Consider the following 17,828-nt stretch of genomic DNA (forward strand, 5'->3'; position numbering starts at 1 on the left):
TTTGTGCAGTCACACCCTTTGAAAACCATCCAATTCCATTTAACTGATAGCACTTTATCTGTGTGTATTCTCAGATTGCTCAGCTAGAGCGACTGTTGACGCAGAACCAACATGACAAGTGTCTGTTCTGGCAATTCTTGCCATAGATTGCCTTTTACAGAAGAGCCACTGTTAGAATTATTTTACCCCTGTAATGAAAAAGATACTCACTCAGTGAAAGAACGTCTTTTGTTGTTAGGTTGTGATAAGATCCAATGTCTCCTTTGCGTTTTAAAGCGTGATGACATTTTCCCAAATCACATTTTGTCAGGCCCAAGTGTCTAGGTACTTTGCTTTGCTTTGCTCTTCTGTCAGGCCCTATCATCAGGCATGGGTAAATTCTTATACAGGATTTTGAAAAGAGTTAAGAAATTAGCATTTTAGTGAAACATCGTAGATGATAATTTCTGAATAAAAATTTTTCTTTTGCCAAAAATCATTTTGAGATAATTTTTTTCCTACTCTAATAAGGAAAAAATGACATAATTCTATCTGCAATCAATTTGTTTGTTCTATTTTTGTAAGGATGTGAGTCTTCCAATGAGTGAATTGTCTTTTGAACTCAGCAGTTTTTCATGCAAATAAAACTGCTTTGAGCAAACTTTCCAGGCCTGCAAACACTGTGTCAGGAAAGCATGCCTCAGGAGACCGCTCCGGGTCATTAGGCCAGGCCTTTCCATGAAGCTGGGCCTGAGCTTCTCTCTCTTTTGGTCATGGCTGAACTCCACATAAGACACTAACTCACCGCAGCTAGAGTGCATGTGTACCGGAACTAGAAGTAAAAACTTTATGCTGGATTAAGGTCTCTGCTTTCCCCTGTTTCTACTGTGAAGTAGGGCTCTTGCATTTCAAGTGCTATTTACATTCTTCAGTTTTTGTAGAAATAATGGCCCTTTCACTCTTAACAATAACAAGGAACTTAAGTGATGACTTAATGAGTTGGAGAATAAAGATATAATACAAATAGGTACAGAAGTCAAGCCTTTTCAAGTTGGAAAAGTGTCCTCCTTCAGGATTAGCAGAAAAAAATGAATAATGAAACGAATTCAAGTAAATTGATATATAAATTTAGTACAATTCTAACAGAAGAGATTTGAGGTCAAAGGTAGAAAAGTGAAAGGTTTGATAAGAAAACTTAACAGAATAGTTCCAAAGTTCATTTGGGAAAATAAACTTGAAAGAGTAGTGATGAAACTTTTGAAGGGGGGAAGAAATAATAAAGGGCAACTTGCCCCAACAGATATTTTAAACAATTATAGGCTGAGACAGGAATACAACAGACAGATAAATTGGAAAAGGCTACCCAGACCCTTTCAAGGAAGCAGGCTCATGGCCTCCACTGGCTTGGTTGGCAAAGGATCTTGGCTGGATTTCAGTCTGCACTGCGCCTTTTTTGGAGTCTTATTGCAATGTGCATACTGTTTGACCACAGCTGGAAGTTCTGCATGAACAGACCATATTTTATATTTGAATTAATATATGGTAAAGATTACTTCTAAAATTACTGGGCAAAGAATGAATCATTCTGATTATACGTGGCGTTAGACACCTAGGTAATTATTCAGGGGTGAGGTGAGAAGACAAAAGCCTTAAACTTTTAAACTTCACATCAAAAGAAATTGGAGAGCAAAAGTGAAAACTACAGAATTCTAGAAGAAAATATAGGTGATTCATTTGGGTTAAAAGTTTTTATAAGCATTACCAAAAAAACCCACAGAAATCATAAAAGACTACATTTGAAGAAATTTTATGCATTCTAAAAATACAATGAGGGGCTGGTCAGTTACTCAGCTGGTTAGAGTATGGTGCTGATAACACCAAGGTCCAGGTTCAATCCCTGTACTGGCCAGCTGCCAAAAACAACAATAACAACAGCAACAAACTTAATTATTTTAAGTTTAGTTTAAAGAAACAAATCCCTTTTTTTCTTTTTTGCTAGAGTTTAATATATTTACTATATAAGGAAGAAAATCAATAAAAAAAAAAAAGAAAGAAAGATATACAAACCAATAGGGAAAGAAGAAAAATGGGCAAAATATATGAACAGCCACTTTACAAAAAAAAAATATATATATATATATAAATGCTTACTAACTTTATAAAAACATGATCAATTTTATTAACAGTGAAAGCAGTAAAAATTAAAACAATTGAGCCAGTAATTTTTCACTTACATTACTTGAAAATTTATAAGCATTTGGAGGAAAAAGCAACAATGAAGATGGGAAAGTTTACACAATAGTATTTACACAAATTAAAAATGCATACGAAAAGAAATTTTCTGCAAGAGTACATACAAAAACAAAAGCAAAAAAGGCACACATTAAACATATTAGAATGAGTACTTGTGTTGAGTTAATGATTGAGAGGAAATGGGGATAAAAGTGGAGAATTAAATAAAATTCTCATGGGGTCTTGTGGGAATTTGCAGGATGATGATGTACTGAACACAGAGCCATGCTTAGCACAGCCTTCTGCACCTGAGATCCCTGATGAGCTACATAGATAACACATGTAATAAATAAAATACAGGTACCACATGTTGAAGAAATGGGCATTCACTCATATTACTCAAGGGACTGTACATTTTTATAAACTTCTAGAATTAGTTTGGCAATATGAATTTCAACTATTAGGAGAGGCCAAGTGAGATAAGCATCCTTCCTTCCTTCCTTCCTTCCTTCCTTCCTTCTTTATTTCTTTCTTTCTTTCTTCCCTTCCTCCCTCACTCCCTCCCTCTTTCTTTCTTTTTTCCCTCCCTTCTTCCCTCCTTCCCTCCTTTCCTCCCTTCCTTCCTTTTTTTGGAATGGATCTGAGGAAAGAGAATTTAATTCCTTTTTCTAAGGCACTGTCTCTTCCTAAGTAGGGAAGCCAGGAACCAGATGGCTGAGGCTACTATTTTGGTTGTTCACTTAGATCATACGATCAATCATGGAAACAATATTTTATCTGTCAATCATAAAAGTAATATTTTAGCTCCCATTTTTAACTTGTTTTACTTCTCAATTTGTTCCTACCCAGGCATAAAAAAGAGATGCTATTTATTGGAAAGTCTCTCAGAGATCTCAACAAATTTGGAGGATATGGAGAATATATGTTCGTAATGGGTACTCTTGGTGGTGGAAATGCACTTGATATTTGTTTCCTTTTTACACTTGCCCTACTAATTTTTATTTTTATCATTTTTTTTTGCAATGGGCATGTTTCATGTTTCTAATCAGGAGAACCAAAAGAATGTAATTCTTTTAGAATGAGCTAAAATTATGGAAGTTTGAAAGTAATTGTAACACTTAGTAACTTTGGAACCTAGATCCCCCTAGAGACACAAAGAATATTTGGCCGTTGTTGCATAGAACAAACAGAAACATGTCTCCCTTTCAATTAACATGACTGAGATTTTAAATTCCATCTTGGTTCTTATTTGCTTTTTAAAAAAGTTGTCAAATATTTTAAATGATTGGTATGCAGTGATGTAGACCTAAAAAAGTAGCACGTTCTTGTGTACTTTTGCAATAATCAGCAAAAAAATTATTATTCTTAAAGTAAGTAACAGATTTCTGTCTTAGTCAAGGTTCTTTTTTAGTTCACCTAAGAGAAGCGTTAAGCTGGTTTGAGCAATTAAATTAATTTAAAAATTATTGGAAGATTTCTGAGTCTCTATGAACCTATAATGAATGTGAAGAATTTTCAAATGGCAGTCTGAGGTATTTGTGATGGGTAGAATTAGGTATTTTCTGATGGCAGTGCCCTGCCAGGCTTCTGCAACTCTTCTACTTGGCATCTCTCTTCTTCACTTCCTGAAGAATACTGTAAATCTAATTTAAAATCTTGTTCTATTTGGTTTTAGTGTTTTTAAAAACTTGGTTCTGACACCCTTGAGGTTTTTATACCTCTAAGCCATCTCACAAAGCAGTTTATATCAAAAGTCATGTTATACAAATTATAAAGCAATAAATAGCAAGTTCAGAGACTTTAAACATTGGGAGAAAAAATAAAAATGAATAATCTTTGGTAGTGCACACTATGAATGGATGAATACCGTTATGGAGATTCTTGCATCTGCATTCTTCCATCCATGATGGATTCACTTTTAAACCATAACTTTTTCTCTCTTTAGCAACTTCCAATCTCATGGAAAGGTAGTATAGATCTCTAAAGAGAAGGCTATGAAATGCCTTCTGGAAATTGAGGAGGTGTTTAGAGTAGTAGAGAACCCCTACTTAGAAAGAGGATATAGGAACTTCTCTTTGAGAGCCTGTGAGTTCATAGTGTAAAAGTCCAGGGGACTTTCAACATTGAGTACAGTGAAAAAGGGTTTAAAAGACCTTCTCTTTAAAGCTATCAGAGGCAAATGAGTAACAAAGAAACACATACTATGAGATTTTCCAGTAATTCATAGGATGGAGCTTTTTTTTTTTTTTTCTTATACCAATTTATACATTTTTAATTGGTTGCATATATTAACAGGTACTATAAATTCTTTTCTAAAAAGCATTATGTAATAAATGGATACTGTAAAAAGATCTGATTAGTTAAAAGTAACAAGCATTAACTGATACATACAAAACTCAGCCTGATCAGACTGGGTGTGAACCTGTAATGAAGCATGGCACACCTAGGATGGAGCTTACAATATTTGATCTCTGTAGTCTGGTTTGTTCTTTGATGCTGTGCTTGTTCAAGTAGAACTGTATGTAGAGTACTGAAGACTGACCTAGTGTTTCTCAAACTAGGGTCAACATTATCAGAGTGTTTTGTTGATATATTCTTGGGAGTCTAGAGTTCTCTATTAGAATTTTTCGATATTGTATTTTTTTTAAAAAACAAAACAAACAAACAAAAAAACAAGAAAGAAAAAAAATCCCAAAACATGTATCTGTAAGTACACAATTTAAGCATGAATTTGGTCATCTGGTCAATTACCTTATTACTAAGTACTGGGCTACCACTTGCATTATTTTTATAATCACATTGATACCAAGTGATCATCTAAATGACACTGTTTAATTTTTAGTGAATGTTTATAAATTCATTACTTAAATAATTACAGAAAAAGCAATTAGTATTATCCTCAGGTTAATATTTTCAATGTAATTATTTTAATGTGTTCTTGACTGTTGTGATAAAGGGGAAAACAGTTAAAAGAGGACGCTGATCCAAGTATCAAAATGCCTGATTTCTTTAGCACCTGCTAATCATGAGATTTGGGGAAAGTCACAATCCTTGGACTACAGTTACCTTGTATTTAAAATAAGGGAGTTTGACTAGAGCTAGGGGATCTCTAAACATAGTTTCCATTTCAAAAATTGTGAGGCTGTATCTTTTTTAACTGAAAAACATCTGGGAAAAGAAAATTAATTCAGTTACAAGGTCTTTGGGGGAAATTTTCAGTAGTATCCTCTCCTAATTACAGTAAAATATGGTGGGATGTAAGAACCAAATATTTATCAAGTACCTCCTTTGTGCCTGACATTACTCTATTTTAACTCCTCCTGTAAATGTGACCATGACTCTGTGAATTAGAGTACATAATTCCTTTTGGCAGTTGTAACTGAGTAGAGTGTCCTAGGGCACAGAATGAGGAAGGATGAAGTCTGGAATGGAATCTGGCCTGTCTGACTCTAAGCCCAGGATTCCATTGTAATACATTATAATTGCTAGCCTTGCAAAATGCTTTTTCCCTTTTCCCATCTATTTGCACATTCAAACTAAAAATTAGTTAACCGGATTCTGAGCAGCGTCTCCAAAAACATTAGTAAGTCCTCTCATCCTCTAAGAATCACTTATGTGAGGATACTGCTCCTTCTCCTCCCTTTTCCCACAGAACTTTACCATTGTCGGTAAGAATGGTTTGCTATGTTGTTCCTTGAGCCTTAGGCAGAACTCCTACATTCTGAGGTAAACATCTGAATGGATCCGTTGAGTATGATCTGGTGGTTGAGGCAATATTCATGTTTTAAGTAAAAGGCAATAAGAAAGTGCAGAGATTCGGGCTGAGTATCTTTTTTTTTTTTTAAGGAAAAAAGAAAAAAGAAAAAATCTTTGGAGGTGCAGTCAGAGCAGCAGCAATAACTATGTCACAGCTTTCTTGATAAAGGCTGCGAAGGAGTGTTCGTGGATGCCTTTTGACATTTTCCTCCTATTAAGCTGCAGAGGTGTTTTAAAATTGTGTTGGGAAACACAAAGAGATAAGAGAAGGCGAACAGTCCCGATCCACCTCCAGGAGGAGGTTCAAAAGGAAACGCGGCGCATGGAGGGTGGGGGACTGTGTTTTTGCTTCTGTCCGGGCTAAGGTTCCCTCACTTTCCACCCCCACCCCCTCGGGTTCTGCGTGCAAACGCGGGATAGCCCAGTGGGCTCACAGAGAATGACCATCAGAGGTTAAAGAAAGTCAGCCGGCTCGAACACAGGCGTCCCGTGTGGAAGTGTCCAAGGAGACCGCCAGAAGTGCGCAAGCCGGAGTGTGCCAGAGTTTCCTTCTGGCCGAGAGGGGGAGCCCCGCGTTCCCAGCCGCGAGAGACCCGGAGTCCCGAGCCCCGAGCCCCAGCCGCCGCCAGCGCCAGTTTTGGCTTCAGCCGATTAGGAAGAGGAGGGAGGGGGCAGAGAGCGCGTACAGGGAGGGGACCGGAGCCGGAGGGTCCCGAGTCCAGCGCCTTGTTGACGTAGAGAAACTTTCCCTCTCGGCCGCGGAAACGGCGCCGCGGCTGTGCTGGCGGCGAGATCGCCCTTCTCCGAGGACCCGGCAGCTCCCCACGACCCTGCCCGAAGCCTGACTGGACTGCATCACTCATAAGGTATGGAAAGACCGCGATTTATCCGGGGGCTTCCCCGGCTGCGAGCTCAGCTTCCCGCCAGTTAGCGTGGAATCTCTTAGAAACTGATCTCCCGAGGGGCGGCGGGTGGCGGGCGGCGGTCAGTCCCCGCCACCGGTGTCCGGGAAGGAGGGAGTGGGGCTGCGCGTCGCCTCTGTCGCTGCCGGGCAGGTTGCAAAAATTAGGTTGGCGATAGGCGCAGGGAGTCGTCTAGCACGAAGGGAGGCTAAGACCTGTTGACGCTTGCGCTGGTAGCGCTTAAGGGATGACAGGGGAGCCCGGCGAGGTCTGCGGCGCAGCGGTCTCCTGGCTCCTGCAGCCTCCTTAGCCTTTTGTGGTAACTTTGGTCCGGGCGGCCGGGGCCGGTGGTCGGGAGCTGAAAGGAGGCGGTGGGGCGCCCGTGGATCCGCCCAGCTGAGGGTGAGTGGACCAGACGGGGCTGAGCAGGCAAGCCATCGCCGGGTCACAGCGCTGCGACCCCACAGCCAACTTCTCCCAGCGTAGCCTCGCTTTTGTTGGCTCCAGGAGAGAATGTGGGCATGGGGGCGGGGAGGCGCGAAGCTCCCAGGCCGGGCCGCCGACACTTTAAAGCCCAGAGCTGGGAGGGCCCAAACTCCGGGCCGCGTCCACATGGTTACCGCTTGGCTAGGCGGGTCACGTAGCTCCTTCTGGAGGGCGCTAGGTTAGAGGGGCGCAGGGCGTGGTGGGCGATGAGACCTTTGATTCTCCGTCCGCCTGCCAAGCTCGCTCGCCCGGGTCCACTTCCCTCACTCACTCACTACACCGGTCAGAAGCCGGCGTGGTCGGTTCTCCTGTGTTCCGCGGCTCCTGGGACTGCCTCGCTGACTTCCCGGTGTGCGGGAGCGAACTCTGGGCAGGCTGGTTTTCTTGGAATGTGTTTACGATGTTGAATGGGACTTGAACAGGAAGCTGGACGCTGCAGCTGGAACTAGCGTGCCAAGGTAGAGTAAGGAAGACGTAGCTGGTGTTGGGCTTGGCGGATCCACTTGGTACGTTGGTCGAATTCCAACTAAGTGAGGACTGGCGATCAACGTACCCCTGCCTGGGTCCTAGGAGTTTTTCCCGACTGAGCTTGCCTTTTTCATTTGCAGTCATTTACAGGCGCTATTTCAGTCTGCGAGTTTGACAAAGTATAATGCAACCGATTAGGAAAGATTTAATAAATCAGTGTTGTGCCTGCTTTTAAAAAATGTTGCAAACATATTTGAGAATAAAAAGTTTTGGAGCTTGCTCTAGTTATGACTCCATTTGTTAATTTATAGGATTAGCAGGAGACCACGATACTGATGATTTTGTGTATGTAATACCAAATGGGGGATTCAGTGCTAACGGAAGAGAGATTATTACAGTGAATGTTAGGAGGTGGAATGTTCTGTGCCAGTCTTTGCCACCTTCCCCCACACAAACAAGTAGGCTTGCTAGAAAACCCACCAATTGGGAGAGTGCTGTCGCTGGCGACTACAAGCCTTGCTGGAAACAGCAAACAGGCTAAGGTCCTGCCCCAGTGCATAATTAAAGGTCTCCTTGAGCTGTCCAGGAGTGTTTTCCAAGTTTTTACGACTGACAAGGAAAGAAGAGAGGAACCTGGCTGGCAGCCAAACTAGACTGAGCTCAGTAGCCAGGCATGAAAGAGACTTGGGAAGTTGCAAGGGATAATTGGAAAGGAGCTGTTGGTTGTACTTGGTCTTAACCAAGGAGTTTCTTCTGCAATGAGAATATTTAGGTGATTAAGATCAGTCTTATTGGCAAATAAATAAATAAATAAATTAAAAATAAACTAAGCATAGAGTGCAATTGGATATGACCCAGGAGTGTGAAAGAAGGGATGGGGGAGGGAAGTCTGACCCTTCTTTATCAGTGTTGCAGTGGAATAGTTGGTGGCCTCATGCTGTTTGTGCTGATCATACTTTGCAAATGGTCACACTTTGTTGCTATTTGTCTGCTTAACTTAGAATAGGTTTGCTGTAACTTCAATCCCTTGACCTTGAGCTTACTTCTTTGTTTTCATAGCCAGTAAGAACTGAAGACTCGGGCTTTGAGCAGATGGTTTTCCACCCAAATTGAATAATTCAATTAGGTATTCTCAAATAGCATGGATTTGGGTCATGGAATTAAAGGAGAAAACGTACCCAGCATGTCTTCTTTGTGTTTGTCAAAAGTGATTCCAATAAACAGATCTTGCTCTTTCATTTGAAGAAGTAAAAGTTGGGGTGATCCCAGTATTTAACATATTTGCCGTATACTATAGTCCTTACTGCTTCCTAATTCCAGACCAGCCAGGAACTCAAAGCTTTATCTGCAGTTCAGATGTTTTTTATATGTTTTTAAGAAGTTTTATGTATTAAAGTTGTTTATGTTTTATCTTTTTTTTTTTTTTTTTAGGGAGATAGGTCTATTGTAAACTTGGGGGTTGAATGGTGAAAAACACTAATGTGGTTTGTATTTCCTCTAGATTTGTGATTTTGAGATTGTGACTATCAGCCTGCTTTCTGAGGTTGATTTTATGAATCACTCCCGCCAAAGTGTTTTCCCTGACTATGATTTCAGTTTTTCCACTTGCAAAGTAAAGAAACTTTCCTTTACATAACTACAAGCTTATTGTGAGAATTAACAAGATGATATGATGTTAACAGACTCTTGGACACAAAGATCATAGGGTTTTGGACTCAGCTGACTCAGTTAAGTTTATGGGAATAAAATGGAAATATTTATATCTAGAATACATATGTATAATGACATATCTGTATTTAATTTATAAACACTACTACTTTTAACTTTTAATTACAGCTTTAGTTCTATAATAAATTTTAATTTTTGAGGATATTGGGTGAGATTTTGTTACAGTTAAGGCTGAGTCATTTTCTCAAACAGAAAAAGACAATCAGAAAATTCATTTATTTTATTTATTTCGGTATATATTTATGCTCAAGACCAATTATTTTTTTTAAGTCTCTTTCAATTTTGCTTTTATAAGTTACCAAATGTATTTGAAGAATTTGCCTCCCTTCTCGGAAATAACACTTGAGAGACTACATTTATGATGTACAAACTTTTTTTTCCCCAGCCACAACAGTTCTCTTAAGAGTTTGGAAGATAGATTTCGGAGCCATTCATTAATTGATTCAGCCAATATTTGTTACATGCCTGTTATGCATCATGTGGCCTGTATCCAGATCTCAGCACTGAACTCTCAGTTCTGTGATTTTTGTCATGTTATTTTATTTCTTAAACAAGCTATCATTTATTGTCTATATTCCTATCTATAAATTATAAATTTATTAATTTTTGATCCGTGAATGATAATTGTCAATTTTAAAAATTTTAGTTGGACATGCCAATTACAAAAATATACTACCTATTTTTATAGTTCAGTGTACTGTGCTGCACTCATGGATTTTCATTTAACTATTTTTCAGGTGAACAAGTCAATTTAGGCAAAACAGAGTAAGTATAGCTGCAAGTTTAAAGGATAAAATCTTTTGGTAAAGTACTTAGTCATAGCTTTTATTTTTAGGCTTTACATTATCATTAATAGTGAATGTTTAAAAAGTAGAAGTATATGAGATATAGTAATTGGGTTGAACATATAGTCAAAACTACAATGTACTTTTTTTTTTAATTGTCAGAGAACAAGTGAATGTTCAAGGCTATATTTGGGTAGTTTTAACGTAAAGTATCCAATTTTATCTTTGATTTTAAATTAAAAATCTTTAAAATTCTTAATTTCATTGCTAAATAGTAGGTGATTTTTTAAAAAAAAATTTTACTTAGAGTGATTTGTTTGCGACTTAATCTGTAATTTTGTAATTTCTTTTCTAAAACCCCTAAAGGATAAAATAAAGTTATTTCATTTGAATATGATAATGAATTCAAAGATAGTTACAGAAGCCAACTGCATGGCTGCCATGAGCCTTGGTCCCTAAGTGTATTAGAGGCTGGTGGATCTAATAGTGTTTGCCTTAATGCATTTAGCGATCAGGAAACTTAAGCTTGTTCCTATGGGAGCCTAAAATACATTCAGCTTGGAAGAGAAAAAATGGTATAAACTTTGGACGGAGAAATAACTTCACTTCTAAACAGTAGAGATACGAAATTGAGATCAGGGAAGGAGAATTACTAAAAGTCACTGTTGTCAGGCTTTGTAATTTGCTAGTTTTGTTTGTTTTATGCTTAGAAAATGTTTTTAGCCATTCTAATGATGCTTATCATGCATGATTATTTTTCATTAGAAGACAATTAATTGACTCAAATATTGTGCAGGAGAATAAGTGCTAATTTTCTGTTTACATTGAAATGGTGTATTGGTGGTAAATTTGAAATTAGTTCTATCTTTCAGTATTGTGTACTTAGGAATAGTTTGAAAAGGCTGCTCCAATTCCCTCACATAATATGAATAAGTGAGTTTAATTATGTAGCAATCATGATTGCCACTATATTTTGTGCTACATTGCAGAGATTATGGTGGCTTTTTAAAGGAGTTTTGAATAACATTGTATGTATTTTCTAGGGTGCACCTAAGAGAGCACATCTGGAGAACAATACCTGCCTATATTTCATGTTTGGTTTTTGCTCTTAGCATTATATAAATATACCTACATATCATCTTCATCACATGGCTTCTGACAAAGAGATTCCAAATAGACCTCAGAAACTTCCATGCCTCAGATGACCAACCCTCCTCTGTTTCTCTCCATTTCTGTCTTTGTCTCTTTTTCTCCCTATATATATGTAGGTGTGTGTACTTATAATTATAACAGGTATGGATGTTCTTTCATGTTTCTCTATGTTTGCTAAATATATTTTTCCATAGGAAAAAATAAATTCAGTTAATTGAGATTTTTAAGCCAAATTTTGATGATTAATTAAAAATATTTCCCAGATAACTGTTGGTAGAGATCCTTGACATTTTCCCCCCAAATTATAAAGGCATTTTTAGGATTTTATTTATACCTGTAAAGGAAGAGAAAAATAGTGGGAAGATCTTCTGTCCACATTCTTGGTTATTGGCTCTGATGATGACATACTCATGGAAGCCTTTTCTACTCTTCTTAAGTAGAACACAGGCAGATGTGCAGATACTACTGTAGGAAGGTAAATTCACAGCTTAGAGGAAGACACCGCTCATAAGTTTACAAAGTACTGTAAAGTGAGAATTGTGTATAAATATGGTGTTTTTCTGGTATTTATAGCTTTTTTTTTTTATCAGATGTTATTTATAGTTGAGTGTTTCCTGAAACTTCACCCACCATTCCCACAAGAATTTCAGAAATCTTAATAAACTTTGCCAGAGCTACCAACAAAATACAAGATTGAATGATTTGGGTTCGGTCTTTACTCTCTTGTAAAAATGAAGATGATCATTTGAGAACATAAATAATCTAATCTACTAACTTTATTATTAGTGATTTGGCTGTATAATATTTCCAAGTAGTTACATAACATTTCATGAAATGATAACTAAGCCATCTTTCTCACTTGGTTTGTATTTAAATGAGGCAGTATCAATTTTAAACAGCATTTTATCTAAAAAAAAAAAAAAAAGCAAAAAGAACATCTGTGCTATGATAGCAAACCTGCATATTTGGGGTAATTAAAAGTTGACATAAGAGAATAAACTTGATTTTAGCTTCTCAATTTCTCTCATAGCCATTTACAACCACCATAGGGTGCCATGTTTTAAAGTAAAATTTTAATAGCAAATAGATTCATTTATCCAGATTTCAACCTAGGTGAGTTCAAACATAGGTTTGTAAGTACTCATAAGAGTTTTACTTAAGAAACAGAATACTTTATAAAGTGACTTTAAAGTTGAAGTGCGTGTTATTCTCTGTAATCTATTTCATTTTTGTCTGCTTTGAGGAACTGTGTAGTAAATACAGAATTTTGGTTGATGGTTGAACTTTCCTACTCCCTGCTTAAGGATGTGCACTATTATAAAAATGTCCTCCAAGATAGATGCTAATCTCTGCTTATAATGCATATAAATACAGAGAAAATTTAGCTTATTTTAAGGACAATTGTATAACTGAATTCATTTCAATGCAGTTTTTCTCTATGTTGTATATGGTAATTGAATTTAATCAGTAAGAGGATATTGTTTATGCAGTGCAGTCTCTCACAATACAGTTTAAGAGAATTGTTAAGCAGTCACATTTGAGTAAATTAATTTTAATTGAAATTATATAAATGACATTTGAAATGGCAAGTTTGTTGATATTTCAGATTTATAAAGTAGTATTACTTTATACTAAGAATAGCTATCGTTTTGAAATTTTATGAATTATTATTTCTGTTTTAATGCATCATTATGAATCTGGATATATAGGAGAAAAGCTTTTAAAATTCTTAACGGTGAACCAGTAAGAACAATCATATTGCCAATATTATCTTTAGTCCTTTTAGAGGAAGAACTGTTACTAACTTTGTAACATCTGAATTATCATAGGCTTAATAGCCTACATTATCTAGACCAGGAAATTTATGAATAATTTGGAAAAATGAAATTTTCTAGAGTACTGCAGATGAGGCTTTAAAGAATAATATTTTAAACTTAGTATAATAAATCCTTTTGGGGGACTTCCCTAATCAATGAGATTTCATCTTTATTCAATGATTTTCTTTTAAGCTGTCATATACATTTTCAATTTCTTTTCCCCTCTTCTCATTCTGTAAAATGTAACTATGTTTAAACTATGAGTCTGTAAATAAAGGGATTCTGACATGGTCCAGTTGAATTTAATAAGTATTTATTGAATACCACTTGTTCCTTTTTTGTAATTGTGTCTTTTGTTAGTAGTAGGTGACAGAGACCTATCTTAAATCAGCTGAAACAGAACTTGGTATTTCCATATAATTCTGAGATACAATGGAGAGGATGTTGAGAGAGTAAGGTTGGGGAAGAGGAGTATTCACCAGTGTGAGGGGTAGCAGTGTATGGAAAGAATGCGTGGAGATGATTCTTAGACCAAGTCACCAAGGATGAGGATGAATTAGGCGGGCAGTGAAGAAGAGCAGCTCCAGACAGAACAGGTGGGAAAAGAAAGGAGGCATGAAACCATGAAAATGGCTTAGCAGAGCAACTTGTAGATTTTGGAACTGTAGAGATGTATGTCCTTTCTGTTTTCATGTTTATGGCCATAATCATTGGTAATTACATATAGGAGTTTAAGACTTTTAACTGGATTAATTATATTGCAAAACTGCCATCTTATTTTTCTTCCTTTTTTCATTTCTCCAGATCTAATCAATGTGTAATTGGAGTTACAGGCATAGGTTCTGTTCTCTATTTCACATTTATATTTAATTTTAGGGCATGTAAATTTAAAAATAGATGTATCTTTTTCAAAGCATTAACTATATTTGGAGGGGTTATGTTTTGGTTGGGAATAATGCCTTATGGTGCTTATTTATTTTTCATAAGTAGAGAATGGATATGGTAAATAGTTTTTTTGTATCTCCTACCTGGTAATAAGCAACCGTGCCAGTATCAATAATTCCTATGAATATTACTAAAAAAAAATTTTTGTACATAGGGAAACTTGATTTTTTTCTATGAATTGCTGAATTCTTTAAGGTTATATATTTGGTTATATGATGTGGGCTATTCACTAACCATTATTGATACAAAAATCTAAAGTGTGCTGAGAATTTTGGAAGATAAGAATATAGAATACATATAGGTATAGCACATTACTGCATTATGAAGGGGATGTAAAATTAAAATATACATATATAACATAATTTAGTGCCCTGTATACCCTTTCTTCTTTTTGCCTGGCTTGACAATTCTGTGAGATACACCCATTTTAAAACTCGTTTCTTATTTTATTGGAGTTTGATTTATTTGAAACTAGCGATTCAATTTTATTTTTGAAATATATGACAAAAGCAGTCTCTTTAAATGTATTAATTTGAGATAATTAATACATACAACTTCATACTCATAAAATCAGTTTAGTAGGTCTGGATCACCTTAAAATTCCAAGGGATGGGCCCAAGGTAACTGTTTTGCATTTGAAAATTGACAATATCTTCAATATCACAATGAGAAATAACTCTTAGTCTGTTTCTTGTTTTTGGCTGTAACGGTAAGCATCAAGCACCATTGGCACTTCTTTTCTGCTTACCCCTGTTAGATCTCCAGGTTCCCTTTGAATGATACTGGATGACACTAGCTTAAATTAGATGTTTCTCTACCTGAAGTTAACTCTCCATTTCTTCCATTTCCGTTTGTAAGAAGCATATATCCACTTCTGTGAACCACATCACCTTCCTTGTTATTGTGGCATACAATAAGGGTGGGTTTGGTTGTCCACCCAAATCCATTCCTTATTTTTCTTGGCTATGATATTGTTCAGATATCCACATTTTTCCACAGAACTCAGGGAAAGGCAATCACACTTCTAACTGAAGTGACATTGGATTAGGTTAAGCTAATAATCATGGTTTTTCTATTCCCCTTGGCAGTGATTGGTTATTGGGGGAGAACTTGTTTTTTGTTCCAGTTACAGTCAATTATATGAAATGGCAGGACTGGGGGGAGGTAGGGTAGAAAAGAGTTCTTTACACTCAGCAAGGGAACGTTGGATAAGAAGGTACATGTTCACCTCTTGATAGGGGTCCTGTCTGTAACAGGTGCTTCAGATTGCCACAGGGGATCATCTTTTGTCATGAGGAGATCCAGCTTGAGGGAGAAACAAACGCATTAAAGATGGATTTAAAAAGATGGCAGGAAAAAATGTAAAGAACTTCAGTATTTGATGCAATTGTTGGGTTCCTGAATCAACCTACTATATTTCTGGAATTACTGTGGTGTGAGATAAATGAATTTCTTTATTTTTCAAACCAACCTGAATAGAATTTCTAGTTACTTAAAATAGAAATTAATTAGTTATTAAGTGGTATCTTAATTTTATAAATAAACATTTTAGAAGTAGTAATTTAGATTATTAAAGAAAGTTTACAGGTTACTTGAATTTTGTAAACTTTGGATATTGTTTGTGGTATCCATCTATAAAAATATTTTATTACTCAAATCACCAAATAGTATTATGTTTTTAGTACAGTAAATACATCAATCATCTTATTAACTAAATTTATTCTGAGATTAATGAATTAAGCAGGAGTTGGAGACAAGTAAAGCTGGGAATAATATAACAGGCTTAGACAATAGGCAATTTAATAAAAAATAAAATAATTTGAAATATAAATTCATATATAAATCCATAATCTAATCAATTCACCAAATTAAACCACTGTTTATTAGTCGTATGGTACCATTAGTGTATTATAAACATTAAATGTATATGAAGAAACATTAAAGGAATCTCAATGCCTGGTCTGAGTAATTTAAAACTTGTAGTCTGATGTTAAGACTAATTTATAACTATTTAAATATGAAAGATAATACTGATAAGAGTAAAATTAAAGAAAATTGTCAACTATAGATTCATTCACAGAGATATTAAAAAAATGAAGACATACAGTAAACATTTAAGTAAGAGCTAGTGACAAAGATTCTCTCCTTGACCAGATTCTAGTCAGGCTTTTCTGAATCCTCTTTCCAAGTAGGCCTTGACTTTTGGGCTTCTGTGTCATCTCTGCATTGTTCAAATTTCACAAGAATCCTGCTAAGCCAGTTTAGCCATTCTCTATATCTGATCACTCTCTGTATCTAACAGGGTTCCTCACCCTCCACCACCCCCAGATGTCTTATCACTTTGGCCTGCTTTCAGCAAGAATCCTGTTAGGTTGGTTTAGCCATTACCTGTAATGTTTCCTCTTGGTAATTTTTCTCACATTGTCCTCTATCTTGCTTGTTGGCTCCAAATTCCTACTTTTCCTTGTCATATTTAGAGTTGAGCCTGTCTCTCTACCACTGCAAAACCCTATTGCAGTGATCCCTACATTTATTGTGATGGTCCTGAATAAAGTCTGCCTTACTGTCCTTTAACAAGTGTCATGAATAACTTTTTTTTAGTCTTGTTAAACCCTAGTTCCCTGGAAGCATTAGCAATTTAATTGTTTCCTGCTACCATGTTCTTGACTTATCTATTTTGATGACTTAGCATTATGCATATTGGTTTTTGTATGTGCTGTAGCAAAGTACGAAGACATATGTGATTCTTTATCCTCTTGCTCTAAAGGTGGTAGGAATTGCCCAAAGCTGAGAACTGACAAAAGCAGGAGTGAAATATATTTTAGGGTATTAATGCTTTCCTAAACTGACATAGCTAACCAAATGGTTTAAGCAGGAAGTGGAGGCAAGGAAAACCTGGAGTAATCTAACATGCTCAAAGAATAGGCAAGTGTCACAAGGGGCAGGTTTGTTGGGAATGAGGTGGTGTGAGAAGTAGAAAGATAGAAGGTTAGGTAGACAGTGCAGATAGAGGAAGAACTGTTGTTGAAACCGGAGGTGGGAATGTTACAGATGTTGGAAGCATGTAGTAAAGCAGTGTGGCAACTGGGTCGTTATTAGTCAAGAAAACTCAAGGCTAATGGATTAGGACTGGTGTCAGTGTGGATGTTGAAAGCATGGAGATTGGGTTGGAGAGGAACATAGACAGTAACTTGAATACCAAAGGGAAGTAAAAGAGATACCAGAGGAGCAGTCACTGGTGGAGACATGTGAAGTAACAGGACCTCCTATGTTACTGTGATTGAGATGTGCATTTTAGTTTTTTCATAAGAATGCAATAAACATGCTCAAGATGCTTCCTCTATGGGATCATGACCTTCATTCATAGTAACTAAGGAAGTCATCACACTGGGAAAGTTAGGCAAAGGAGACCTGAGAATACAAAGTGCTGCAATTCTCAGAGGATTATTGTTCTTTTAGAAGCTGCTATTCAGGGTTTGTCCTGGGGCTTTCCTATGGCCTTAAAGAATAGGAGTACCCTCTGGTGACCTTTCCCTGGTTTAAAAGGAGTCACATTCTTGCAGGTTTTTGAATGTGAA

General features: G+C 36.8%; 1 protein-coding gene across 4 annotated transcripts in view; it reads left to right on the top strand.

The window, feature by feature from the left end:
* The first annotated feature begins 6,622 nt into the window (after nucleotides 1-6,622).
* The window catches only part of GULP1 (GULP PTB domain containing engulfment adaptor 1), a 282,987-nt gene continuing 271,781 nt past the window's right edge, over nucleotides 6,623-17,828 (top strand). For 3 of the 4 annotated variants that reach the window (XM_063101617.1, XM_063101641.1, XM_063101634.1), the window contains exon 1: nucleotides 6,623-6,833. The gene's annotated coding sequence lies outside the window, so the exon portion shown is untranslated. Of the gene's footprint in view, nucleotides 6,834-7,209; nucleotides 7,272-17,828 lie in introns of those variants that run through there. The other variant, XM_063101623.1, reaches the window with a different exon arrangement.

Source organism: Cynocephalus volans, chromosome 1 (assembly GCF_027409185.1).
Source record: "Cynocephalus volans isolate mCynVol1 chromosome 1, mCynVol1.pri, whole genome shotgun sequence".
Taxonomy (NCBI): domain Eukaryota; kingdom Metazoa; phylum Chordata; class Mammalia; order Dermoptera; family Cynocephalidae; genus Cynocephalus; species Cynocephalus volans.